We start from the raw sequence: 27,217 nt of genomic DNA on the forward strand, positions 1-27,217 counted from the left end.
GCGTGGTTTAAATAACCTTGGAAGAAGATCCAGGTAAGTATTCTTCCACAGCCCCACCCAAGTAACAAAATAGTCCCTTCAGTAAAATAGTCCCTCCTAAGCCTCATTTGGCTTGAGTCTTCATGCAGCATGGTCTGCCTCAGGTGAGTATGCAGCATGGTCTGCTTCAGGTAAGTTATCAATAATGAGCCTGGCGCCCATGGCGCCAGGACTGACTTTATCTTTATGAGCCTGGCGCCATAGGCGCCAGGACTGTACACAAACAGCCCCTAACTGGGGCTTTTGGGCATGCTCCAAGTGGAATGATGCCTGCTTCCGGGGCTGCTGGGCCTGGTCTGGTCTTCCGGGGGCAGGCATCATGACAGGTCCTCTGGGTCATGTCGAATAGAACGGTGAGGCCGAAGGCGAAACAGCCCACCTTAGACGACTTCGCTAAGGCGTCCCCGGGTCAAGACAATACCAAAAGCAGGGACAAGCCGCCTGCAAGCGGCATGACGACTTCGGGCGCTAACCAAGAAGTCCTAGCTGCGATTGCGGACCTAAGGGCTGCCTGGGAATCTAAACTCGAACTAGCCGTCACTGAACTGAAAACTGCACTGGACCTCAAGGTCGGAGAGGTGCAGGAGGACGTTAATCTACTCTGACAGGATGTCAGGGCCTTGGAGGAGCAAACGGAGTCCCTTGAGAAGAAAGTTTGCCCGAATACTGCGGATTGCGCCTCCCATAAGGCCGAATTGCATGCCCTGATACAAAGAGTGGGCAACTTGGAGAGCAGAGCGGAGGAGGCGGAAGGACGAGCCTGACGAAACAACATCCGCATCGTGGGCCTGCCGGAGGGATTGGAGGGCCACAATCCCACAGAATTCATTGAATCCATGCTACTGCAAGAGATAACCGGAGGAGCCCTATCCCAAGGATTTGCAGTGGAAAGGGCACATGGAGCTCTAACAAGGAGGCCGCCGCCGGGGAACCCGCCTATGCCGGTGATAGCCAAAATTCTTAACTACCGAGATCGGGAGAGGATATTGGAACACTTTCGTAAGGGAGGAACGATCACACGGAGCGGCAAACCTCACGGCCTACCCGGACTACACCCTGTCTGTGCAGCGTAGCCGCATGAACTTTGGGACGGTAAAGCGGTGATTGAGAGAGGCGGGCCACAAATATGTTACTGTATCCGGCAAAATTGAAAGTCATTCATAAACACAAAACTTTTTTTTTGAGACCCCGGAGGATGCCATGGGATGGCTCGATGCGCAAGGATGTCCCCAGGAGTCAGAAGTTTGGTGTCATGATGCCCGCTCCCGGGGAGCCGGTTCAAGCCGTGCGTCCCCGAAAGCGGACATCCAGTCCCCAAGGAAGGACCCAGCAACCCCATATAGGGGCCCTTTGGACAGTGTTCTGGCGTCTACGGCGCCAGGCTCATTATGGGAGTGCTTGAGTGCACTTACCTGATGCAGACCATGCTGCAGGATCCCGGCCTCCTTGAGGCCTGAAAGGAACTACTTTACCTGTGGGACTAATTTACCATCCGGGCGTGGTCGGGGAAGGATACATACCTGATTGGAGGAAGGATACATACCTGGAACTTCTTCCAAGGCTATTTAAAACCCACCCGAACAGCCACACGTGCTTCGCGTTGTTCTGCATCTAGCAGCTGGACGCTCACTGTGTCTGCTCCTGCATCCTGACTTCTGGCACGCCTGCCAGCATCCTGGATCACCTGCAAAGGAAGAGAAGAAGAGAACAGAAGAAGGAAAAGTCCTTACCTGCTAATACCGCATCTCGGAGACATCTCGCCGACAATCCTGAAAAGGAAGATTTTTATTTAAAAACTCATTGCGTCGATCGCTGCAGCGCCGCATTCCACTCACCTTTACAGGGCGCCTCCATGTTCAGCAGCGATCATCCGGATTCGCAGTCACGCCCCAGCGCCTAGGGAGAAAAAGACCAGAACACAAGGTGAGAGAGAGGAGGGAATAAGGAAAGCTAAATCCCCATGTTAAGACTTACCAGTTGATTCATTCCCTCTTCATTTCGGGTCCGCGCCGCATCCTGGCATTTCGGGACCCCGGCCCCTAAGGGGAAAAAGAGACATCAGCGTTAATGAGCGAATGAAAAGGCATTACCAAAAAACGTTCATTAAAGACTTACCTGATTTCTACAAGGATTTCACCTCTCATCTCGGGTCGGTGCCGTTCCCCGGCATTCCGTACCCCGGCCCCTATGGGGAAAAAGACACTAGCATTAGTACATTAATGCATGGACACAAGGGGAACCTCTTATCAAAAAACTTGCCTGGAAGCCAAGCAAGTTTGGTTCTCACCAATCCGAAAATCCAGTGAAGTAACTGGATACCAACGCGCCCCTGCATCAGAAGCAGGATGGAGAGCTCGTCCTTCCAGACCGTAAGGTGAGACGCTATGAGGAATCACAGAAGGGTTTCGAGGAGGGTGAGAGGGGAAAGTGGGAGGCCGATTGCATTACCCCGCAGACAGTTAATCCCCTATTTTCGCCTACAGAAGGATACTTCTGCGAGCCAGACAAGCCAGATTTGGGGGCCCGGTCCAGTCCGTCTTCCGAACCCTGCGCATCACCTTAGAAGAGGTCACAGCAGCGCGAACCAGGCCAGCGCCTCCGTGGAAGTCAGGTGAGCGTAACATTCGGACGGAGAAAGAGCATGGAAGAGATAAGTGATGCACGAAGAAGGTGCCACAAGATGGCGTGGCACGGGGGACTTGAATATAGTCGCTTGCGCAGCCTTCAGTAGAGAAGGTCAGACTATTGCACCATATGTTATAAGCACTGTAGTTAATGTTGAATTAATGGGAGCCTTACAGAGTGGTTCTCTCTACCCCACAACAGTTTTAGTTAAGTGGCCATTAGGGCGACTTCACCCTACTGAGCTCTGTGCATCGTTTGGTGCTTGCAGGGCTAGATGTGGGGGTGCCTGAGTTCCGAGAATGGAGCTGGGCAGCAGTTGGGGTGTGTGATGTTTGGGAAGGGACGGGTGGGGGGAGGGGAGGCAAGTTAGGGATTTACCGTGTACATAGTTATGGAGAGTTAGAGCTGGTACGAGAAGCTACAAGCAAAGATGGAGGGCTGTATCTGTATCACGTGGGCAAAGGGGAGTCGCTACATGGAAGGCAAGAAGACACTCATGAGCCATGGGAGACCTTAAGATCGTAACATGGAATGTCAGGGGACTTAACAGCTACTTAAAAAGAAACAAAGTCATGATGTACTTAAAAAGACAGAAGATTGATATTGCGTTGTTGCAGGAAACACACCTAACCCAGCAAAAATTGGAACTGGTGGGGAAGAAGTGGAGAGGTAATGTAGTGGGCTCTCCGTACTCTGCCTACGCTAGGGGAGAGCTGGTCTGGGTGGCACCGCACGTTCCGCTCCAACTTACACAAGAGGTGGTGGACACGGAGGGGAGGTTGGTCATATTAAAGGCTTTGGTAGAGAATAGAGAGGTGTGCATTATAAATACATATGCCCCCAACCAAAACACTGCAACGTATTTTAGAACCCTATGTACTCATCTGGGCACGTGTATGGGAGGAGCGGTTATCTGGGGAGGGGATTTCAACTGTGTGCTCAACCCAAAGGCAGACAGATCTGATGGGAAGATTGATAGGCCCACCCCAGCGGCCAGGGTATTGCAGACATTACTAGATGACTTTGGGCTGGCGGATGTTTGGAGACTGAAACACCCTAATGAAACACAGTACTCGCACTACTCAGCACCGCAGCACCTGCACACGAGGCCGAATTACTTTTTTGCCACGCCAGATGTGATGATAGAGACCACCCAAATAGAATATAGAGCAAGGGTCCTGTCGGACCACTCGCCTCTGGTGCTGACCTGGCAGCACTGCCGCCCCAGGGCGCGGATACCGACGTGGCGCCTCTGGGCGGAGGCGATCCGAGACCGTCTTCAGGGAAGATATCAGGGATGCCATCTCACAGTACTTGGAGGTAAACACAGGCAGCGTAGATTCAGCGTGCACACTCTGGGAAGCCTTTAAGGTGGTATTGCGGGGTGCTGCTATTGCTAAGTCAAAAGGCCTACAGGGTGGGGTCCTAACAGAACTAGAGGAAGCGGAAGAGAAACTGGAGCGCGAAAGCAACAGGGCGGGAGGGGACGCGGAACTTGTACTCGAGTTGCAGCAGAGGTGCGCAGAGCTTTGGGAAAGGCTCTGCAACCTTAACTACAAGAAGTATGTCGAGAGGCAACATGCAGGTGGGGATAAAACTGGCCGCTTGTTGGCGTGGTTATATTAGAGCGAAATCCCCAGGCCCCCGATTAGGACAATAACTAGAGAAGACGGGGAGGTGGTTGACACCCAGGAAGGAGTCAACGAGGCATTCTTGGACTATTATAGAACATTATATGAGGACAGAGGAGGGGACAATCGGGAGGAGATTAGAGAAACACTAAAAGACATGGAATTACCTAAGATTAGTGAAGCTGGACGCACCGATTACCTTAGAGGAATTAGAGGAGGTGGTGAAGCAGCTGCCCACCTGCAAGACGCCGGGCACAGACGGATTCCCTGGTGTGTTTTACAAAATATATAAAGTCGAAATTGCTCAGAGAAGCACTAATTGTGCCGCTCCCTAAGCCCAACAAGCCAGGGCATAGCTGCGGCTCCTATAGGCCGTTGTCAATGTTGAACCAGGACAGCAAGATCTTGACGGCGGTCCTGGCCAATAGGCTGCCAAGGGTTATCAGCAAACTTGATACACCCGGATCAGACAGGTTATGTCCCCAACAGAAATATAACCCACAACCACAGGCGACTCCACCGGGGGATTGAAGAGGGAAACAGGAGCGATGGGGAAATGGCGGTGGTGTCCCTAGTTGCAGTCAAAGCTTTTGTTTCAGTGAGGTGGCCATGGTTGCTGGCGGCCCTGGAAGAATACGGGATGGGGCCGGGTTATGTTAGGTGGGCAAAATTATTGTACAGTGAACCACTGGCCAGAGTACGCACAGGATCGGTGATATCTGAGAGGTGGCAACTCAGTAGAGGCACCAGACAAGGGTGCCCCTGGTCCCCGATGTTATACATTCTAGCCCTAGAGCCCCTGGCAGTGTACCTCAGACAACAATATGACATGGTCGGTATTGAGGCAGGGGGAGAGAAACACCTAATATCCTTGTATGCTAATGATTTACTACTGTATTTGAAATATCCGGAGGAAAATCTTCAGTATATTCTAGAGGTCATGGAAAAGTATGCGGAACTGTCCGGCATAGCGGTAAACCCCCAAAAATCAAGCATGTTCCCATTGGGGAGCTACATAGGAGCCCCTCTGGAACGGTTGCCAGTGTTGTCCGTACCTTGGGCGGCTGATTCCTTCCACTACCTCGGAATAGATGTATATCATACGGTGGAGGGGGGAACACTTGCATAACACCGAGGTGGCTGTGAAAAAAATCCGAACAAATATGAAGTTTTGGGAGAAGCTGCCGCTGGCGATGATGGGACGGGGGGCGATGCTCAAAATGGTGGTCCTGCCTAGGCTGTTACATTTCTTCAGTAATATACCATACTTGATACCCAAAAAGTTTTTTGTCAAACTGAACAGCATGTGTAGGGACTTCCTATGGCACGGCACTCGCAATAGAGTGGCGCTATGGAAGCTACAGAACTTCCATGATAGAGGGGGCATTAAGCTGCCGAATTTTGAGGCCTATTATGTAGCTAGTCAGTTGCAATATGTAACCAAATGGCTCTCTGATGAAGAAACTCCTGAATCTAGGCTTTTTGGGCAGGACTGCACCCCGTTTTACCTAAAGGAGATTATCTGGGTGCCTAGACTCGAAATGAAGGAAAGCCCGGGTATGCTGTTGCTTGGGTGGAAGATGTGGCACAGAGTATGCCAACTGATGGAGAACCCGTGCCCGTGTTCCCCACAGGTGCCACTAGTCGCCTTAGCTAGGGGAGACAACCAGCTCAGGATGATAATCAGGACCTATTGGGAATCGGTTGGGCTGGTCACATTGGGAGACATATGACAAGAAGGGATTATTAAAGATTTCGAAGAACTGGGAGAAGAGACAGGTTTGCATGGAGGCCAATATGTCACGTATCTTATGCTAGTGCAGACTATTCGCAAAACCTGGCCAGAGATTGTACTGGCGGAAGAGCCAGACGTCCTAATGGGAACAATATATGACATATCAGAAGGAGGGCACAAGATCTCTAGACTGTATGAGATGGTGATGACCCGGGTGGGGAAGGATTTGACTCATTTGAGGCTGGACTGGGAAACTGAGGTGGGGGCTCAGATGACCGATGGAATGTGGGAACGTGCTATAGGTTACCACAAGAAGGTGTCCAGAAATGCTAGATTGCAGCAGATAAAGTTATACATAACGCATAGAGCCTATATGACCCCGAAGAGAATATCTGCGTTTGCAAACGCAGGAAGACAAGCATGCCCAAAATGCGATGAAGATGCTGATATGACACACATGTTCTGGTCTTGCCCAGTGATTGAAGCTTTTTGGGGGGAAGTGGCACGGAAACTAGCGGATAAAGGGGTCACGCTCAACATAGATACGCCCTGGGCCTGCCTGTTGGGAGGGTTTCCCAGACCACGGAATATTAAACACCTTGGGAAACTGAGGGACCTGGCATATGTGCTTGCTAAAAGAAGGATTGCCATGGGCTGGAAGCAATGCCACAAGCCACGGGTAGAGGTATGGTGGCTGGACTTGCAAAAATGGGCGGAGGCTGAAACGGTGGTGTGGCAGGAGGCATGTAGCAAGTGCGGGGAAGATGTGGGTAACCTGATGGCTTGGAGAATGTTAATAACAGGACTGTTTGGCACAGTAGTGGATTCTGCAGCTTCGGAAGGAAGCGATACCCAGCCACACGCAGCGGATACAGAACGAGAAACGCAAATAAGCTCTTGGGGGGGGGGGGGATTTGGGGAGCAGTAATGAGCGTTAATTGATGTTCACGAGTCTGTTGTAAATAATGCTGCAAGTTTGGTTTGTATTGTTTGTTTTCAAAATAAAAATCTTTTAAAAACAAAAACAAAAAAAAGTGTCCAAGGTCACACGGTTGCAGTGCACAAAAGTCTTGTAATGGTTCAAAAAGGAGTTAGATCAGAGAAAGGGACCAGTTAGAGGGTCACGGCGGCCAGCCCAGTCCAGAAGGTTAAGGGGTTATTACCTTGTAGCAATCTTTAGAAAGGGAGGCCTGGAGGACACAGTACCTTAAAGTGGTGAGAACGCTCCAGCGGGGGCAGTTGTTCCTGGCAGCGGATGCAAGTCGGTGCTTCGCCCGGGGGAAGAGAGGATATCGTTGTGGAGGAAGACAGGAGTCCTTTGCATTGCCAGGGAAGAGACCAGCCGCGGAGTTTCTCAGGTACAAGGAGCGGTCCGGTGATTCGCGGTTCAGTGGTGAGTGGCTATCCGGCTGCCGGGGTGCTTGGCACGGGCAGTTCGACCACAATCCGGTCTGGGGTGCGAAGAAAAGAAGGTAAACTGGTTGTGCCCACCAGTCAGGGGAAGAAGCCTCTCCAGCCGGGAGATCTTCTATCGTTGGGAAGTGGTGAGTCGGTTCTGAAGGGCTCCACCGGTGGTGTCGTCGTGGTAGGTCAGCTCAGCTTCTCCCTCGTCAGATTCTCGGGTCCTGTGGCGACTTCTGAAGTTCCAGTCCCCAAAGCCCTGCTTTTATGCAGCATACCCCCATTCACTCAGCCTAGCTGTCAATCAAACATGCTAAGTGGTGAGCCGGCCGGCTCCCCACTTGGGCCAATCACACAAGAGTGCGACTTGAGTTACCAAGGTAACTCGGTCCAGGGTGCCTAAACCCCCTCCTACACCCCCTGTGGTACCCAGACAGAGTGGCACCACTGTTGGAGGCTTCTGTGGAGAAGCCCGCCAAAAAGTGGAACAAAGGGCTCGACTTGGGTTGGAATCACAGAAGAGAACACAAACGCCATTTTGGAATCGAGTCTTGGCAAAAAATACCAACCGGAGAATTAATATTAATTAAATAAACCGGCGGTATGTTCGAGGCTTTGAGAATTAAATAGTTAAAGTTGGTAGCCTCGAACAATGGGAAAATCCCATAGGAAAATATTCGCGGTCGAATATAAAAAGTAGTTTCCACTGCCACCAGCCAAAACTCGATCAGGGGGGACGGAGACGTGCCCCCTCGACTAACAGACCCTGGGGCAATCGAATTGCCCCGACCAGTACGTCCACAATATGATGGTTTGTACTGGTTTCTGTTAATAATTTGTGACTAGTAAAGCCAATGGTGACTTTACATGCCCTGGGAGACAGTAGTCACTCCCAGGGAATGGAGTCTATGGTGGGGTGTCACTATGACACCCCTGTGTTACTGCACGGAGGGTGCTGTGTAGCACACATAGTAAAAACACATGAGACCCTATGGAGTAAAGGACCCCATAGCCCATAAAACACATAAGCAGTCAAAGGAACACCATAAATCATGTCCAAGAGTGGGAGAAAAAGAGTCTCACTCTTGGCAGGAGGAAAAAACAAACTCCAGAAATCCAGCAAAGCTGCTGGGGGACTCACTAGGTTAGGAAATTCAGCCTAAAGAGAGAATTCTCCCTAACACCGTGGTACGGGGTTAGCCCCTAGAAAGGCTCTGGCTAAGGTCAGGCATAGCTTTGGTCCCCAGGTGTCTTCCTCTCACCGCCTGGAGTACATTTCAGAGGGTGATGAAGGCTCTGATGAAGGCTTGGTTCCGGTGCCAGATGAGCTTCTCTCGGGCCATAGCCAGTTTGATGACCTGAGGCAGTCACTGCATGATGCCAGTGGACTGGACACCTCTCCGGAGGTGGAGTTTTGTAGGCCGGAGCCTGGCACTCATGCCAATTCTTCGTACCAGCGCCTTATGTCTCGGGTCACCGAGTACTTGGGATGGTCGACTCCCCCAGGGGAGTTTGTTCAGGATGATCTCACGGACATCCTTGATCTTGGTCCCCCCACTGACCCGGTACTGCCGTTTCATATGGCTCTGCAGAGAAGGGTGGCGGCGGCTTGGACTGCTCCGGAGAGTCTCCCGGCAGTGGGCAAGTCTTTGTCGCGAAAATACCGTCCTGCCAGTAGCGACACCTGCTACTTGTCCAGGCACCCCACTACGGAGAGTTTGGTGGTGCAGGCGGCTACGGCCCCGGGCAAAGCAGGCGTCGTACCCTACCATCCCTCCGGATAGGGACGACAAACGTTTTGACAGCTGGGCAAAGGGAGTGTTTTCTTCTGGGGGTATGGCGCTTCAAGCAGCCAACTCCGTATGTGCCTTGTCTCGTTTCACACACACACTCTGTGGAACTGTGTTGCATTAGCGGCTGAACACATTCCCGAAGGGGACGAACGGGATGGTTTCCTTGCTATGGTTCAGGATGGCAAGGATGCCATGTTTGAGGCCGTTCAGTCAGGTTTGGACATGTCAGATTGTGTCAGCCGGTCCATGACGGCGAGCACCGTAATACGTAGGTTTGCATAGTTGCGGAAGTCTGGGTTCGCTCCTGATGTGCAGTCCCGGCTCCTCAACATGCCCTTTGACGGTGAACATCTTTTTGGCGGCAAGGCTGACGAGAGCCTTGAGAGGTTGCAGACCTCCAAAGCTGCAGCAAAGTCGTTGGGCGCTGCAGTTCGACAACCTCCGCCTTTTCGTCCTAGGGGACAGCAATGGAGGGGAGGTTCCTTTCGCAATTACTCGTCCTTCAGTAAAGCAAGAGGAGCTGTCAGTCAAAGAGGCCACCGTAAGAGTGCCAGAGGTGGAAAACAGGGTACTCTAGGTGCCAAGGCCGCTCGGGCAGTTGCCTCTTTGCCCTCATGCAATGCCGCAGCCGCTACCACTCATTCATGAGGCCAGGTCCCATGGTTCGCCGGTTGGGGGAAGGCTGGCACAGCATCTTGTAGAGTGGCGTGCCATTACTTCAGATGTGTGGGTTCTGGAGATCATAACCCATGGCTACTGTCTTCCCTTTCGGCAGAGGCCTCCCGACAATCCACCAGGGAACCTCTCTTTGTAGAGTCCGGATCCGCTCCTTGCGCAGGAAATTCAAGCCCTGCTGGAGAAAGGCGCCATAGAACTGGTGCCTGCAGCGGAGAGGAACAAGGGATGGTATTCCCCTTATTTTTTGATTTCGAACAAAGACTGTGGGATTGAGACCCATCATGGACTTGCGCGGTTTGAACAAACTCCTCAGGAAGGACAAGTTCAAGATGGTTACTCTCTCTCAAGTCCTCCAGGCCCTTCAACTTCAGGACTGGTTGGTGTCTCTCGACCTCAAGGACGCTTACTTCCATCTGCCGATCCATCCCAAGCACAAGAAGTACCTGAGGTTCGCTGTTGGCGACTCGCACTTTCAGTTTCGGGTCCTGCCGTTCGGATTGACCTCCGCCCCGAGGTTTTTCACCAAACTCATTGTGGTGGTGGCAGCGCATCTCAGGAAAGGGGGGGATTCACGTCTACCCCTACCTGGACGATTGGTTGATCAGGGGGAGCTCTCCCGAGCAAGTCCTGGATCATCTGTCCGTCACCTGCTACTCGCTTCACAGGCTGAGCTTCTCCCTCAATTTAAAGAAGTCCCATTTGACGCCAACACAGCGGCTCCAGTACATCGGAGCAGTGCTCGACACATCCCTGGGGCTGTTTTCTCCTCCACAGGTGAGGGCTCTTCACATTCAGCAGATGGTGCACAAGTTTCAACTTGCAGAGACTCTCCCAGCGTCCGGGTTCTTGAGACTGCTCACCCTCATGGCATACTGCATTCTTCTGGTGCCAGAGGCCAGGTTGCGGATGAGATCTTTGCAATGGGCACTCAAGCTCTAGTGGTCTCAGTCCTCCGGCAGGATGTCTGACCCTGTTGAGGTGCCGCCCTCGGTCGCCCAGGACCTTCTGTGGTGGGCCGTCGAAGGCAATCTGATGAAGTTGGCCCCATTTTGGCTGCCCTTGCCGGAGGTGACGATCATGACGCATGCATCCCTCACAGGATGGGGAGCTCATGTCAGCGAGTTGACAATCAGCGGTCGTTGGTCTCCGTCGGAGTCCAGACTCCATATCAATCTGTTGGAGCTGAGGGCCGTCGGGCTAGTCCTGAATGCTTTTCTGCCGACTGTGCATGGAAAGAGTGTCCTGATTCTAACGGACAACACGGTGGCCATGCACTACCTCAACAAAAAGGGGGGCAGGGTCACTTCCTCTGTGCAGGGAGGTGATGCAGCTCGAGTTCTGGACCATCCAGCAGGAAGTTTCGATCTTGGCTGTTCATCTGGCCGGAGACGACAACAAGACGGCGGACGCTCTGAGCAGGCAGAGCACGATCTCTCACGAGTGGGAGCTGGCTCAGGAGATTCTCCTGGAGATCTTCGCCCTTTGGGGGACCCATCAAGTGGATCTCTTCGCCTCCAGTGTCAACCGTAAGTGCGAAAGGTTCTGCTCGCGGGAATTTCCTCCAAAAGGAGCCTTAGGAGACGCGTTTGTGGTGGAGTGGTCATTCCCACTGCTTTACGCGTTTCCTCCAGTCCCTGTCATGCCGCAAGTACTGCGGAGGTTACGGAGGTTTCCGGATGATCCTCATTGCTCCGGCGAGGGCCCGGAGGACGTGGTACCCGGACCTTCTCGACTTGTCCATCTGCCCTCCACGTCGTCTTCCCTACCAAGACGATCTGCTCTCACGGGAGGGGGGGGTCAGGTTCTCCATCCAGAGGTCGGATCCCTCAACCTTCACGCTTGGCTTCTGAAAGGTTGAGGTATAAGGATTGGGACCTCCCTGGAGACGTGATGGAGGTGTTGCTCTCGGCCAGGCGGCCGGCAACAAAGTCTCTGTACCGTTGGCGGAAGTTCTGCGACTGGTGCAGAGTTTAAAAATGTAGATCTTTTTGAGTGTGGCATTCCCATGGTTCTGTCTTTTTTGCTTTCCTTGGCCCACAGGGGCTTGCAAGTGGGGACCATTAAAGGTTACCTGGCGGCGCTGTCCATATTTAAGCGCTCGTCTGAAGAATGTTCCTATTTTCAGATTCCTTTAATTTCTCCGTTTTTGAAACGGCTCACTAATGTGTTCCCTCCGTCACCTTTTCTGGTGCCCGGTTGGGATTTGAACCTTGTTCTTAAGTTTCTTATGGGTGCTCCGTTTGAGCCTTTGCATTCTTGCCCTTTGAGACTGTTAACTCTGAAAACTGTGTTTTTGGTTGCGGTTACTTCCGCTCGCAGAGTGAGTTAGTTACAGGCACTTTCAGTTAAGCCACCCTTCACTGTGTTTCATAAGGACAGGGTTGTCCTTAGAGTTCGTCCTTCCTTTCTTCCGAAGGTGGTTTCGGAATTTCATTTGAGCCAGAAGGTTGTTCTTCCGGCGTTCTATCCTCCTCCACATCCTGGTAAGGAAGAGGAGAGGCTCCATAGGCTTGATCCTAGGAGAGCGTTGAGCTTTTATATTTCGCGCATGTCCCGGGTCAGAGTGTACGATCAACTTTTCATTGGTTACGCTGGAAAGCGTTTGGGACAAGCTGTGACGAAACAGACTTTATCTCGTTGGATTATTTTAGCTATCTCCGAGTGTTACCGCTTGGCGGGTAAGAACCCTCCGGCTGGCTTGCGGGCCCATTCTACCAGGGGTATGGCTGCCTCTACTCCCCTACAGAGGGGTGTTCCTATTCGTCACATCTGTGATGCAGCCACCTGGGCTTCGGTACATACTTTTGTACGTCACTTCTCCCTCGATTCCATCCGAGGGCAGGATCTGGACTTCGGCAAGGCAGTCCTATATTCCGCAATTTGATTGGGCATGCTAAATTTGTGTTCTAAATTCTTTTCCCACCTCCTTGCTTGGTACTGCTTTGGGTGTCTGTCATAGATATGGAATATGTCGGAGGACCCAATCCCCTCGAAGAACAAGTTACTCTCTTACCTGGTAAGGTTCTTTCGATGGGATGATCCGACGACGTATTCCATATCGCTCCCTCCCTACCTTCCCCACTGCAGAATTTCTTATGCGATTGCAGCTTGCGGTCCGCAAGGCCTTGTGTGTCTGACTGGCAGAAACCTGGTGTCACACGTTCTGGGGGAAAAAACAACTGAGGCTACGGGAGTCGTGCGTCCCACTTATCACATCGGGTGACGTCGGGCATCGGAGGAGGTCCTCGGGGACGGCGCATCAACGTCATCGACGCAGACGCCAAAAATTTTTCGAAGCAGCACAGCTGTGGACATTACCTGTCATAGATATGGAATACGTCGTCAGACCATCCCATGGAAAGAACATTACCAGGTAAGAGAGTAACTTGTTCTAATGTAATGGGGGGGTGACCCTCCTCCCCCCACACAAAATGCACAAATGCTGGGAGGCATCTCATTCAGCCCTCACTGGGGACAGATAAGTGGGGGCATCTCATGCAGCCCGCCCTGGGGTCAGATGCCACTTCCTAGGAGCATATATCTGCCCCCAGGGAGGGCTACAATGGGTGCCCCCATTTCCTCTTGGGGTGAGGGGGCAAGAGGGCCATCCCCCTTTTCCGTAAAACAAATACTTGGTGGCTAGTGGCCCCCCACTCCCACCCAAAACTCCCTTTTTTTCATTTTGCCCCCTTCCCTGGGGGCAGATGATCAGCCTTCTGCCCCCAGGGGGGCCCTAACCTGCAGGCCCCATCCTTTGGGGAGCCTGCACACTTATTCTTGGTGGCCCTCTGCCCCCCTCCAATTGGATGGGGGGCCACCTCATGTACACCTCCCTGGTGGCATAAATCTGCCTCCAGGGAGGACTACAAGGGCTGCCACCCCCCCTTCCACTTGGTGTGGGAGGGGGAGGGCCACCACCCTTTCAGGGGGGCAAAAAAAATCCCTGGTGTCTAGGGCCCCCCCCATCCCAGTTGACTTCGTTTTTTTTGTGTTCATTTTATTTTGCCCCCTTCCCTGGGGGCAGATGATCAGCCAGCTGCCCCCAGGGTTCAGCACATATGTGCTCCCATGCTTTGGGGGTTGGGAGGGAGGGCTGCTTACTGTAAGCAGTCCCCACCTCCACCCCGCATTCAAAGACATCCCTGGTGTCTAGTGGGAATTGCTGCCCGCGGATCGAGCGCCCTGCTCCCGGTCCGTGAGCAGCAATGCTGTCACAAAAGGTGTTGTTGGAAAGGGGAGAATCTCCCCTTTCCAACGACACCTCCCTCGATCTCGGCTTGAAATACAGCCGGAGATAGAATGGGAGAAACGCGGAGACTCACCTTTTATTTTCACGGCAGCAGCCCGAAAATGCAAATGATCAAATTACTAAAGGGTCGAATCAAAAGGACCGAAAACCAAAGGGTCGATTGTTTTTTTTGTTTGTTTTTTTTTTGTTGTAAAAACCATTTTTTTCAAAAACGAAAACCCCAAAAAAAAATTTCCCCAAAAATAATTCGACCCTTTTCTTTTAGGCCAAATTGACTCAACCCTATGGCCTTCGATCCTTTTGAATTCGAACCTTTAACTGGACACCAGTGAAAATTACTTTCACTTTCACGTCGGCGTGAAGGGGACCTCCCCCTCACATAGCCCAGGGGGTTGGATTACAGTTTTGAGCGATCCCTGCTTTGCAGGGATCCCTCAAAACAGAGTCCTAAAAAGGGTGAGCTATCTCGTCCTTGGCACTGCGTACGTAATATCAAGGACGAGATGGCTCGTCCTTGGCACTGAAGGGGTTAAACCAAAGTTATTTAGTAACTTAAATGTAAGGATGGTAGAAGGCCTAACTTTCCCTGTACTAAGGCTGGATTTCCGTAGCTGAACCAAACTAAGGAAAGTCTGAGTCAAAGAGTTCAACTTAAAAGTGTGTCTATGTCCAAAACGTATGCTTGCCCTCACAAGTAAAGGTAATCCGTGTGTAGGGACATCAGTAATAAAAGAAATAGTGTTTAACTCAAGGGTCTGAGCTTCCAGCTCTTTTTCAGCTTCCCTTCCCCAAGTGTAAGGAGGTTCCTCAAAAGTCTCAAGATTACCTTTCTCAAGCTTGAGGCAATATATAGTTCCAAACAATTCTCAGGGTTCCCTTCCACCAAGGTCCAAGCAACACAGTTCAAACAAAAAAGGTCTTGAGGCTCCAGTCTCAAGAAAATATTTGGAGCTCCTCAAGTCTCGACGTTCCCTTCCCCAAGACTTTAACTCAATCGCTTGTATTTGTTTGTCTTTCAAAAAGGTTCAACACAATACAAGGTCAGAACGACCCTCTTTCTGGATTGCTTCACCAGTTCATTTGTAATATATCTCTTTGGTTGATTGCACAATTTCTTTAATTCTCATAGTTCATGGCTCACTGATCTAGGTGTACTTTTCAGACCACACAGTCCACCCATCACAGGTTGCGCAACCAGGATCCCCTAGGCTCCTCAGCCCCACAGTTTCTCCTATACCTGCTCCTGTCACTTAACTGCTTCTTGTTGGCCTCCTGGCTTTACATGCAGCTTCAGTTTTCTGGCTTCTCTTGGTTAGCCTCTTGGCTCTGCCATAATGTGTCATACATCTCTTACCACTCGTGTGCCTTGCCGCACTGCTTTTACTCTTAAAATTCGCTTTGTAGTGATTTTGTTAATGTCTCGCTTTTCTATGCCACTCTGCCACGCTTGCACTCTTTTCTATATGTAACTTTTTACAGGCATTTCCTTTTTGGCAGTTCCTTGCTTTGCCCATTGCAGTTTTGCTTAGTTTCTCACTTTAATAAGCTTCATTGCAAGGTTTCATTCAGTTAAATAATCAATGAATATTCGTTATGCTTGATATTAAGATTTCCTTTGGTTCGGTAATCAAAAAGACTTGATATGTTTAAGTTCAACTTCCTACTCAGTTCGGTTTTCAATATATTTTCATTAAGCTTAATTTCAGTTTTCTATTTCATTCGGTAAGCATTGAGCATTCATTTTGCTCAATTTCATGTTCTCGTTCAGTTCAGTAAATGTTACTTCGCTCGAAGCCTGCCCGGAACGCCCCAGTTACCAAGTGCTGTGAGAAACCGGAGGGTCTTCTCACTCTCAAGACCTCTGGATCCTCTTCTCATGTGGCCAGGGAAGGCCATCGGTCTTGGTTCCCGACAGTGGAGGATGGGGAGGGGGAGAAATGAGGGAGGATCACCTGGGTGGAGGGTCCTTGGGTATTGGGAGTGAGGTACCCTTGGGAGAGACATGGTATCCCCCTTATCCTGTTGAGGCTCAACCAAAACCGTCCTCAACCCTTATATATTGTAAAGCTGTTCCCTTCATTTCCCCATATACCTGTCGGTACTGGGAAGAAGAGGCAACACCTCTTGAAGTGAAGACTACACCCATTCACCCATTTTGTGCTGAGACGAAAAAGCAAAAACTAAGAATAATGAAGACCATACCCTTTCACCACTTTAGAACTGGGACAAGGAAGATGCCTGCGGGGAGCTATGAGGGTCAGGCATGTCCGTTTAAATAACACCTGCAGCCTGTCAAGGGGCTGCAGGTATATAAAGAGACCAGTGCAGCAGTGCAGACAGCAAGGAGGGGGCCTGGGTGGAGGAAACCGGCAGCGGACCGTGCTCCTGAGGCGGCAGCCGTGGTGGGACCGGGTTAGGAGCCAGGACGCCGGCAAACTTCCCAGAAGACTTGCACAGCCTGTAGCCAGGGGGCTGTATTTGCTATCTGGGAGCCTCCTGGACCGTGCTCAGGAGCTGCGAGAGAGCTCCAAGAATTCTGGGTGCTGGCATGCAGAGAAATACACGTGGCAGGCAAGCAGAGTGCCACAGAAGGAGCCGCCACAAGCCGGTGAGTGTCGGGGGAAGACTCATAAACACCGGGGCGCTCCTACAATGTTTATTGAATACCGAATTAAATGGAACTTTAAAACTAAACTAATGCTTATGGAATGCTGAAATGAATGGAACTTTAAAATACAGTGAAACCAGTGCATATTAAAAACTGCACTAAAGGGACCTTTATAATTAAGCGGCATGAATGCTAATCTGACATTGAATGAAACACTAAAATTAAGTATTCTAAGTGAGGAGTGGAATAGACCCAAGCAATTAAAGTGAATAACTCAAATGCTCAGGTGAAAACCAGTTACAGAAGAGAGCACAAGGGTGATGGAGAGGCATAGGAAAGCATCAGAGGCGGCTGACGCTCTAGGTGTAGCACGGCTTAATGCTTCTGTCCATTCTGCACCCCCTGTTCCTTTTTTTAACTTCTCCTGAGCGAACACAGCATGATGTTGCTCTGGGCTGTGTGCTTCTGCCGTTGGCTGCTCCTGCTGATGATTGGTGGAGAGGACGGATGGTGGGGGACTGAGGCGTGTGGAAGCTGCATTGCTCATTCTACTCTGAGTACGTGGGACCCGGTTGGGCGCAGAAATGCGGTGCCCACATGGAGTTTGTGTGGTGATTCAGCTTCACTTTCAGCGGGCTGCTGTCCTGACTCTTTTGCCTTCGCTAGGGGTACAGTCTATCCATAAGCAAGCAGTTAGATCGCTGTTAGGCATTTTTAATACCCCGCCCCCTTACTGATACTATGGATATGGGGAGGAAAAAGGGATGCAGCCAAGGGCATGGAGAATGAGGGTGTGGCTCCCCTGTTCCTTATTGTTAATCTAGCCATTTCGTCCCCCTGCAAGCAAAGCTCCATTTCCCACTTTTCCCACCACCCATGTTCCCTGGTTAGCCCCCAAGTTGCAAATATGGGCGAGGGCTTGGAGTTTGCGGAGACCACTGTTGGGGAGTATTCTCATCTATGGCTGTTTCTCTCACCTAGTGAGTCCCCCAGCAGCTTTGCTGGCCTTCTGGAGTTTATTTTTTTCCACTGGGTAAGAGTGAGAGCTTTTCCCCCACTCTTACCTGTGTTTTGCTATGTGTTTCCACCTATTTTTGTGATTGTGGGCTCTGAAGGACACCACTTCAGTAGCCCTCTTCTTTGTGTGTGTCACACAGCACCTTTTGTGCAGTGGCACTGGGTTGTCGTTGAGACTCCCACCGACTCCATTTCTGAGGCGACTACTGTCCCCCAGAAAAGGGTAAAGTTACCATTAACTTTACTTAGTCAATCTACCACAGATCCCGTACACCCCATCTTCCATGGAGCACTGGAAAGGGTTAATTCGTATCCCTTTTTGATCTGTACCTCCTAGAGCATTGTTTCGCTCTTTTAACATTTAGACATGGCTGGTGGCAGTCGTATCTACCCTAACTTTCTACCGTGGTTATCTTATATATCCGTGATAATATTGTAGGCTATTGTGTTAGCCTAGAACTTAAACCCGCTTGACCAAATCCTTTTTCTTTTGGCTACGGTGCGGTTTATTCGCCATTTCTTTTTGTTAAACTCCTTCTTGTGTTTAACTTTGCGCGGCAAACCAGGTTTGCCTTCTTTGTTCGCTGTCTTTTGGCCTCAAGGCGCCTGGGTGTCTAGTTGTACTGGATGTGAGGAAGGGGTGTAGTCACCCCCTGCACAGGGTATCCTAGGAAACCCAAGTCGCACTTTGTTACGATTGGTCAAGGTGCTTGTCCGGGCTGGACAACCCCCCTGCTGCGTGATTGACAGCCAGGCTGTGTGAATGGGGGTTTTGCGCATAAAAGGCAGGTCTCTTGGGCTAGAAGTCGGAGAGAGTCGCCACTGGAACTGCAAGGAACCGATGAGAAGCAAAGAGAACGACGGCTGCTGCAACTACCATCCCGGTTAAGCCCTGCTGCAGTCCTGAGCTATCTACCTTCAACGACTCGGAGAAGATCCAGTCCGGAGTCTTCTTCCCTTGAGCTTTGTGGGAACAACCAGCTCACCTTCCACAGCTAGAGGATCCTCTTCCTTGTGCGAAATTGCTGCACACAGCTGTAGTGGTCCGGATAGCCACCTGAAGAGCCTCTCCTGTTTTTAAGGAGCACACCTTTTATTCCGTGTCGCTGCTGCCGGCCTCATCCCTGTGTGGTGCAGACCCCCTTCAGATGTCCTCCTTCACAACGAAGCTCCAGGAATCGTGGGTCTGCGGGAAACCACTAGGAACAACTGCTACGGCACCAGCTGCACCGTTGGAACAAGGTACTGTGTTCTGCTTGAGGAAACTGGGTGAATCCCTTTTGTTCATTTCCAAGGCTTGCCCTTGTCTTCCCTCCTTCTTATAACTTTTGCTTCCAAACATTGACGATATCGAAGTACTTTTGGCTATGTTGAATCTCTGTGTGATCCTCGGCAACAGGCCCCGGTGTCTCTCAACCCTGGCTCCGGCCCTTTGACTTTCGAACTCCTGTCTTTGAGTGTTACTTGGTTCTGCCTGCCTAACCAAAATATTGCCTTTGATTTTTGCCTCCAACTCCCTCTGGGTATCTCTATTGCTAAGTGTGTTTTTACCCCGGTAGCATTTCATGTCACGGATACGCGTTTAGTTAGTAGACCGACCTGCCAAATGTGATAGCAATTGTATTCGCGGTAACGTGTTTTGTTCGCAACACTGGTGCATTCAACACAGGGTACTTACCTTGAGACTTACTGTAAAAGTGGATTGGTTAGTTGTAGTATATTTGACGTGTGGTTTGTGTTGAAGTTTAATAGAAGTGTTGTGTTTATAACGAATGGTTTAAAAATAAATGTACTTATATTTTTCTACCTAAAACCTTGAGTCAGTGTTTGCTTGAGTCACAGTAATTGTGGTCCCTTTGTGTAATCTCTGCTACTGCTCATATACTCTTGAGATAAGCCTGGCTGCTCTGCCACTGCTACCACTCTGACATAGTGGTACAGGCTTGTACCAAAGGTAAAACTTGTATTGCCACCTGTGGTCTTAATCGTGTGTAGTGGTCCCTAAGGGCACTGCACGGGATTCTGCCTAACAACCACTGTCACTATCTCTAAGGACACCCCTACTTTTCAGAGAGGGGCTCAGGGTTTAGAGGCTTGTGCAGAGAGCCCTTGTATGGGGACCATGGAGACCATTGCTATTACCCCCAGGGCCTCCCTTATGTCATTGAAGCAGGACCGCCAGTCCTAGCTCTGAGTGTACGCAGAAGGCGAAGGCGAGTCTCTGACAGGATGGCCCTGCCACTGGTTATTAGCCCTACCAACGCCAGCAATCTGGATATGTGACCAATCATGTATCTTTGTGAATCCAGTTATTAAGGAGGCCATGAGTTCTGGAACTTAATTCTCTCCCGAATATAATTGCCACTCCGTATGTAGAGGGGCCTGAGTTTGACTTAAATTCCCTTATTAATTCTATATCTACAGCTTCAGCTGCCTCAGTGGCACACTCCCAGCAACAGATCACTTTGGACCAATGGATTGTGTTAAAGACTAATAGCAATCAATTAAATGTTTGCCAACATTTTGATGACTTTAATAATTGGATGGATTCCCTCGATAACTGTGTGGGAGCTATCACATTGTGAAGGTGGATGGGTCCTGCCAAACAGATTAATTAGTTTTCCCACCGATGCACCAGAATGCGGCCACCCTGGAAATGTCTGTTCGGCCTGCTCCACTTTTGAGGGAAGGAGACTGGGCCTTCATACTACCGTCATCTTATGTCTCGGCCACCTGCTCAGGCATTGACCTTTCAATGGGTCCTATTGCTACCGCCCCTGGAGAAGAGGAGAAGGTGAGCATTATACACTCTCCTCTATTAGAGGACCTTGTGAAGCGCCTGTCAAGCCCCGGGATAGCGGGCGATCCTGCGAAATTAATAAAAACTCAATCTTAAAGAACTTCCGGATAAGGAAATCCACAATGCCGCGGCTAAGGGATGAGTCCATACAAAATGTTGTGGATAAAAGGAATTTTATCATCTGATATTGAAAAGCCATCAGAAAGAACCCAGAGATACCCTAAGGAACAAGGTCCTGGCATGGCTACGCCAACGAACCGGGCCGGGGGTGGTCAGATACTCAGACTTTTATTAATAGATTGGAAATTGGTGAATGGTGTACCCAAGAAAATAAGCTTTGCGTCCTGGTTGGATGTGCATCCAGTAATTTACCTAGTTATCTCAGTCTCTGTAAATACCTGCCTAGAGGATCATCGAATCTGAACCTCATAGTGCACTAGTCCACACTTTGCTGAGAAAGTTGTATATCATGAATTTTGCCATGTTTCCTTTTCGGGCTGAAGGTGTTTTGTCCCTTTTTGTATTTATTGTGTAAGTTTATTGTGTTTATGGCGCTACGATGCCTGTGGGCTTTCAGCGTCTTATAAATAATATTAATAAGAAGAAGGTGGGTGTGAGTAAAACATCCTCAATTGAACTTTTATGAATAAATGCAGAGCGACGAGGCCTAAAAGACTGGAAATGAAGTGTGACATGTGATGGCAGAGCCAAGAAGCTGAGAAGGAAAAGCCAGAAGCTAGGAAAGCTACACATTAAAACCTATAGGCCGAAAGTCGGGGATCCTGGTTGCATGACCTGTGATGGGTGGACCGTTTGGTCTGACAACTACTCCTAGACCTTGTGGTGATGAAGTGAAAATATTTGGGAAGAGAACCCTGAGACTTGATAAGCTACATTGTGTGTTCTTAAAATCCAAAGATGTTGTGGTGATGAAGTGAAAATCTTGGGGTAGGGAGCCTTGAGACTTGAGGAGCTACGTTGTGTGGTCTTGAGAACGAGGCCTCAATACCTTTTTTTTTGTGAACTGTGTTTGAAACTTGGGGAAGGGAGCCCCGAGGATTGCTTTTGAACTACATTGAACTTTTCATGGAACTTTCTTATACTTGGTGAAGGGAAGCTGGGAAGAAGCTCAGAACTTTGCGTTGAACACCATTTCCATTTTGCTCTGGACATCCCTACACTTTGGTTAGCTTGAGTTGCGAGGGCAAGGATGGTTTTAGACACAGCCATACTTAAGTAGAACTCTTTGACACAGACTTCCCTTAGTTACATACAGGTAAGGAAATCCCACCTTAGTATTGGGCAAGTTAGGCCTTCTATCAGCCTGATATTTGAGTTAATAAAGTATTCTATATTGAACTTTAATAAGTCTTACAGTGCCTTTCCTTGACACTCACAGGTCTCAGGCATTGCTTGTTCGTGACGCCTGCTACTTCTGGCTTCTTCGTTGGTTGAGCCAGCTTCTGAAAGTCCTGCTCGCTTACCGGGACTTCTCTTGCATCGGCTGACTGCTCTGCCGCCTCTGGACGGATGTGCACGCCGTCCTACTTTCTCATATATTTCTGCAGCTCCGGCTGCTGTTCGCTTGTCAGAGGCTTCCTCCTTGGGCTGCTGGCCGACGTCCTGGCTCCTCCACACGTGCTACCACGGCTGCCTCCTATGAAAACAGGTCCCCTGCTGGTCCTCTCTCCACAGGCCTCCCTGTTTCTCCTCTTTACAGTGTTCTCAGTCTCTCTTTTTATACACCTGCAACCTCCTAACAGGTTGCTGGTGAGGATCCTGAACTAGGTCTGCCCCACCACCATAAAGGGGACATGCCTTAGAGCAGTGGTCTTCAAACATTTTATGCCAAGGCCCCCCGAGCAAACAAATTGCTTGGGACCTCCCTGGCCAGCCCCTCTGTGTTGATGTTCTTCTTTTTTTTTTATTATTTTTTTTTTATTAGAGATACTTGCGAAATGTGTTATGTCCATACACAAGCACACTGGATTGTTTTGTATATGAGACTCTGACGAGCACGCCAATCAAAGAAGTTGCCTCACATTGTAAATCCACTAGGCCAATGGTCTTCAGAAATTTTTAGCCTGGGCCCCACTGAGCAAAATTTGGGCAGGCCGGGCCCCCCAAAAAATGCCAAATGGACAGTATGTATTGCGCACTGTCACTGCACCCTACTCCCAGTATAGTCCCTGGGCTCTCCCACCTGCTCCCACCACAGTCCCTGGGCTCCCTCATCCCGTTCCCAACACAGCCCGAGAGCCAGTGGCGGCTGGTGAATTTAAGTGGAGGGGCATAACTATTTCCCCCAAAAAGCCATAGCATCTGAGCGCAGTGAGGGAGTCCAAACCAATCAATTTTTATAAAATAATGGGTTAAAATGGTGCAGTATAGCGCATTCTTTAATAAAAAATGGGTAAATATCCAAGCAGTTTGCAATTGCTGCTTGGAGGGTGGGGGGCAAAGGGGGCGGCAAGCATGACATGTTTTACTAGACATCTATGATAATGTCTTGCAAAAATATACCATTCCTGTCCCCTGGGCCTCACTAGACCTAACACAATCAACATGGTTATGTGTGTATGCAAGGCACTGGGGTTCCAAGGGGGAAAGCATGGTATTTTGACTGGACATCTGTGATTGAAATCCGTATGTGCTAAGAGGCGCAGGAGCTCCCTCTCGCACATAAAGACATGCAGTGCCCCAGCCAGCATTTCCAATGAGCTATGCAATGCCGGCGAAGCAAAACGCCCCAGCCTTGCATGGCTCAGTGAGCATGAGCGGCTGGGGAATGAACTGAACTGTCAAACTGAAATAGGGTTTCCCTTTGACAGTTCAGCCAGCCCGGGAGCACTCCCTCAGCTGGAAAAAGCAGCTGAGGGAGTGCTCAATGTTTCACTGGGCTGGCTCCTTAGCTACTCCATAATGGGTGAGGGGGCCACTGGGTGGGCACCCCCTTGCCATTATGGATGAGCCGGCAGGCTCAGACTGGCCTACTGGCCTGTTCCCCTTTCCTTTGCCTGGTCACGCTCTGAAACACGTGTACGGGCGCGATACAAATAAAAGATCATATCATATATCACAGGGGAATGCCTGTACCAAAAATACTAAATTCTAGTGTGGGCCAGTCAAAATGGGCCACCTTTTTGGCCAATGTGGGCCAGTTTGATGAGTTTCTTCCCTACGCAGTTAGTAATTTTGACCATTGTTGTTGAATAAATATTCTTTAAATATCACAATGTACTTCACATTTTAACACAAAGCACCCCCTTGGGTACTATTCAAACAGTCTGTTAATTAATATCCATTTACAACTGCGGGCCACTTTTCCATTGGTGCCTGAGACCGTGTCGTGCTTCAGCCCGACCATGTGAGCCGCCCCTGCCCATTTCTTCTTAACCCCCCCTTTTTTTTACATTAATGCTGGGCTCTCGCAGCCCCCTAGGGATACGGCTGCGGCCCCCCACAGGGCCGCGCCCCACAGTTTGAATACCGCTGCCTTAGAGGATGACATACAAAGTGTATCCTTGGCTCACCAACAGCGTATGGTAAACCAGGTTATAAATAGTTAACTAGCACCGAGTCTTACAGCTCAAACAGCACTCCAGCGTGGCTTAACAGACCAGATCACCAGCTGCCAGGGTCATAGACCGAAGGGTTGATGCTCTTCAAATAGTCTTACTTAGGAAATCCCCATTGCACAGACATCCACTCATCTGATGTCGGGTCTCGGCATGTAGAAGAACTTCCAAGGGCCAATAGAATCGGCAAACGGAATATCTGCTACTGTGTATTATTTGTTGATTCAAGCGTAAATTAAGTGAATTTGCCACTGATCTGCCGCACCTCATACGTTGGTGGAGCACAAATGGAGCATCCCCTGTCGGCCTATAATGTGACGAGTCCGGTCACAACCCTTATCCAGTGGGATGATGCATACAGTTGCCTGGCATCTATTGTGTATGGACTTGTGTCCACTCTGCCCGGGAGCAGAGCCAGGCTGCCTGCAAGCCAAGTAATCCATCTGATGCCATCTTCCTCGAGGGTTGGCCTCCGGGGGACACTCCTCCCTGAGTCGGATCTGCAACCTCCTTTCAGCAGTCACCCCGTGGCTCGGTGTTCCTCCATGCTCGGCTGCAGCCGCCCACTGCTTCAGACGCTGTCCTCCCCCGTCCGAAGCTCCTACCTCCGTGCAGTATCAGTGCGGTCCCAACACTGGTATCTGCATGTGACACTACCCGTTCTCCGACGGCTTTGGTGTCCGGTAGGGTGGACCCGTGTCCACCATCTTGGGGCTCACCCAGTGTCTCCAACCCAAGGCTCAGATGTCTGTTTTTCAATGTTGGGACTCCACACTCTGCCATCAGGATTATTATTAGTTCTTTAGACTGTAATCCAACCTATACATCGTCTATAATCAAATCTGCGCTGTCGCTTTATCAATATACAGGATCTCAATATACAGGATCTCAGCCCGGAACCTCGGTCGGCGGTGGCCTCTGGGCATGCTGACCAGACACGCCCGCTTTCTTTTATTTTATTTGTTTGTTTGGTCTTAATTTTAAACCAGCACACAGATGACAGCATGGTCAGTGACCGTCAAAGTGTAACCATCAATGTAAGACATTAGTCCTCCAACCACGCTCCCCAAATCAGAGCTTGTTGTGATCCAGTTAGGCATGGCCAAGATTTGGCTAATCGCAGTTCAACTAGAGGGCCCTTGCGATGAGCCGCGGTTTGTAAGTTAGTGCCGGAAAGTTCCGGTCATATTCCAGGAAGGGTTCCCAAGTGTTAGGAAGCGGTGTAGAAAGCCAGCTTTGGCTGCAGTGATTTTCTCGGCTATTAAAATGTCCCTGAGTTTTAGCCACCAAAGGGCTATCAAGGGGCCCTCCACAGATTTCCATGTACGTGCTACTGTGATCTTAGCGGCCAGCAAGAGTTGGGTTATAAGATTAGCCTTTCTGCCGGCCCTTGGGTAGATGCCCGGGATCGGGACTCCAAGGAGGACAGATTCGGGATCTAGGGGAATCACCACTTGGTTATGTCTTTTATTGTGGCAATGCATTGGGACCAGAAATCCCTCACTGTCGGACAAGTCCACCACATATGAAAGTAGGAACCCGGGAGACCACAAGGGTGCCAGCACAGGGGATCCAGTGCCCGGTGAAAGTGGTGCAAGCGAGTCGGGGGATAGTACCATCGTAGGAGTAGCTTGTTGGCGCATTCTCGGTTGGTGACGCAGAGGGAAGAAGAGTGTGTCCTTGAACAGATGTCCACCCAGGATTGGTCCTCTATGGAGTGCCCTAGGTCCGCTTCCCACTGGGACATGCAGGGGACCCCAGCGGTCAGGGGGTTTTCTTGTAATAGTTTATAGCGAGTAGAGATCTTTCCTCATGATGGTAAGTCTTTCCTGGTAAGTATGAGGGGGTGGGGGGCGCGCATCACTGCTGATTAGGTCAGTGGGTGGGAGTATGTAAACCTATCTTTGGATGGAAGGCGCCCTTTCATTGCTCGAAGGAGCGCGGATGGTTTTCCTTGAACAAATTCTCCCACAACTTCCGAAAGTTTGAGGGGTAGGATCCCGGCGAGAAGGCCGGGTTATGAAAGATTGGGGAGGAGGGGCCGAGGCCTCTCAGGATTCCCTTACATTTCAGAACCCAGTCCCAGGCTTTCATGGTGTGTTTGGTGGACGAGAGGGTCCTTTGCCAGGTTTGGCGTAGGGGAGAAGGGATATATAAAACGAAGCGCAGGGTGAGAGGCAGGCGGGATTGTTTTAACTCCACCCATTTTAGGCACTACCGAGGTATTGGTCCAAGCCTGGAGATGGGCTAGCTGTGCTGCGATCTGGTATTTCCGGAGGTCAGGTACTCCCAGTCCGCCCAATCTGGTGCCGCCCATCATCGTCCTCTGAGGGATATGCGATTTTCTACCCCTCCAAATGAACCTGAACATTTGCCTCTGCAAGCAACGCAGTGGCGGCAAGGGATTGTAATAGGCAAGGACGAAGAGGCATAGAGGAATCGTGGCAGGGGGTTCATTTGGTAAGCGGTGATACGGCCAAGAAGTGAGATCTCCTGCGAGAGCCAGCGATCAAGGTCTCTCTCCAGCTCTCTGAAGAGGGAGAGAAAGTTTGCCTGATAGACTTACCCTGGATGGGCAGGAATCTAGACCCCGAGGTAGGGAATTACCTTTTCACTCCATTGTATCAGGCATAGCACTACCATGGATTCCCGTTCCCCCGGGCCCAGCCCAACCCCCAGGGCCACTGACTTCCCAAAGTTAATGGTGAAACCTGCTACTCTCCCAAAACTATGAATCTCCACGAGGGCTGGCTCCAGGGAGGCGGCGACGTCTGTAATAGATAGCAAGACATAGTCGGCATAGAGTGCCTCTCTGGAGGCCCTTAGTTTGTGAGTTTAAGCGGATTCGTTGGGCTAGGGGTTCCATGACCATGGCAAAAAGGAGGGGGGGAGAAAGGGCATCCCTGCCTAGTTCTGCAGTTCAAGGGAATCGACTCAGACCGGAGGTCACGCCCCTCTTTAAAGCATAAATAAATCAGTCTTCTACCTCCTCTAACACATCTTTTATGGCAACTTCTGAAATGTGCATGCTTGATTTAGGCTTAACAATGGGAACCACTATGG

The 27,217-nt window shown here is 50.3% G+C and overlaps 1 protein-coding gene across 1 annotated transcript in view; it reads left to right on the forward strand.

Annotated features, from left to right (window-relative positions):
* MASTL (microtubule associated serine/threonine kinase like) overlaps window positions 1-27,217 on the forward strand; it is a 1,019,298-nt gene that overhangs the window by 451,246 nt on the left and 540,835 nt on the right. The gene's annotated exons all lie outside the window — the stretch shown is intronic.

This window comes from Ambystoma mexicanum, chromosome 2q (genome assembly GCF_040938575.1).
Source record: "Ambystoma mexicanum isolate Mex_15411 chromosome 2q, UKY_AmexF1_1, whole genome shotgun sequence".
Taxonomy (NCBI): domain Eukaryota; kingdom Metazoa; phylum Chordata; class Amphibia; order Caudata; family Ambystomatidae; genus Ambystoma; species Ambystoma mexicanum.